The sequence below is a fragment of the Nothobranchius furzeri genome, chromosome 15, assembly GCF_043380555.1.
Source record: "Nothobranchius furzeri strain GRZ-AD chromosome 15, NfurGRZ-RIMD1, whole genome shotgun sequence".
NCBI lineage: Eukaryota > Metazoa > Chordata > Actinopteri > Cyprinodontiformes > Nothobranchiidae > Nothobranchius > Nothobranchius furzeri.
In genome coordinates this window covers 46529176-46530856 of record NC_091755.1, presented here as the reverse complement: position 1 = coordinate 46530856, position 1681 = coordinate 46529176, and the positions used below count along the sequence as shown (strand labels likewise).

General features: G+C 50.2%; 1 protein-coding gene across 1 annotated transcript in view; it reads left to right on the top strand.

Moving 5' to 3' along the window:
* The window catches only part of LOC107391510 (tyrosine-protein phosphatase non-receptor type 7), a 31263-nt gene continuing 29582 nt past the window's right edge, over positions 1-1681 (top strand). The window contains exon 1 of the mRNA XM_054746281.2: positions 1-137. The gene's annotated coding sequence lies outside the window, so the exon portion shown is untranslated. The remainder of the gene's footprint in view (positions 138-1681) is intronic.

Genomic DNA, 1681 nt, shown 5'->3' with positions numbered 1-1681 from the left:
AGAAGGTAGAACTGAAAGGAGAGCAGTAGAAATCAACAGATGACAGGAACAGAAGAAGACGGAGGAGACGGACTGTCGGGAGAAAAGGAGGAGAAGCAGAGGAGGACGAGCGGATGGGAGGCACGCTCCCAGAAAAGGTGAGGAAGAGGAGTGATGTAAACTTATGACAGAAGTGGTGATGGTAGCGTAACTTGTCCTTATTTGTAGTGACATCATTTTATTTGCTTTAACGAGTTTTAAATCGCTGCGTGATTATTTTTACGCTGCTTTGTTGATGTTTCTCCACGTAAAACTTTATTTTAACGGCTGAAACATTAAATGTTAATAATAAACGAAGGTTAATAAACCAACTAGTCACACACATTCACACGTGATGAGCTACAGTGTAGCCACAGCTGCCCCGGTCCCTCCGACCACCAGCAGGCAGTGTCTTGCCCAAGGACACAACAGCAGCATCCTCTGAGCTGGGATGGAACCTGCAACCCTCTGTTTACTGGACACCCCGCTCTACCTCCTGAGCTGGTTCTTCTCCATTAGTCATCACATGGTGACGTTCCTCCCCGCACTAGCCCATCCCCGTGGGGAGCGGTGGGGATGGGCTAGTGCGGCGCGGGGAACCATTTGGTGGTTGCACCCTCTAATCCAACCACTTACCTCTGAGTGTCAAGCAGGGAGTTGTTAAAGTCTTTGGTATGACCCGACCATTCCCACGGAGGACACTCTACTTAGTCCCGCCTGTTCCACATGCCGATCAATTATTTTTTCAATATCCCATTTTTTCCATTTTCCGAATGGATTTTTGTTTCTGTCATGGTTGTGATCTGCCCCTCCCCCTCTGACTCGTGCTCTCGTTCTCCCCTCGTTCGTTGCTTTTGGACTCACCTGGCTCTCGTTAACCTACCCGTGTGATCCCGATCTTCCTGTTGGACTTAGCCCAAGTGAACGGGGATCAGACCACAGTGTGTGTGAGTGTGAGTGTGTGTGTGTGTGTGTGTGTGTGTGTTAACTGGCTGAGCTGACACACAAACAAAGTTCTTAATGGATGAATAAAGTACATTTTGAATTTACTTTATTCGTCCGTTTGGCACCAAACCTTCGTCAGATCATTGTAGCATCTTCACCGTGACGTTGCTCCCGTTTGTGTCATCCCACCCGGGAATATTCACTAGCCAACTTTTCCTGATATGCCATTCCTGCTTCCCAGTCCAGCTCCACCCCCATCTCCGACTCAGCGTGACACTTTTATTTGTCCTGTTTTTGATATAGCGCCTTCTAGAGTCCTGGAGCCCCCCAAGGCGCTTTACAACACAATCAGTCATTCACCCATTCACACACTCATTCACACGCTGGTGGGGATGAGCTACGATGTAGCCACAGCTGCCCTGGGGCGCGCTGACAGAGGCGAGGCTGCCGAGCACTGGCGCCACCGGTCCCTCCGACCACCACCAGCAGGCAAGGGGTGTCTTGCCCAAGGACACAACGACAGCGACAGACTGAGCAGGACTCGAACCCGCAACCTTCAGATTACGAGGCGAGCACTTAACTCCTGTGCCACCGTCGCCCCACCTCGTCAACAACAACTCGTCATAATTTAGTCTTCATGGACGTGTTCTTCTCAGGGTTCCTTTCATTTTAGTCCATAAGATGCATCCATAGGAGCTCCTCGCTTCTGAGGCTTGGA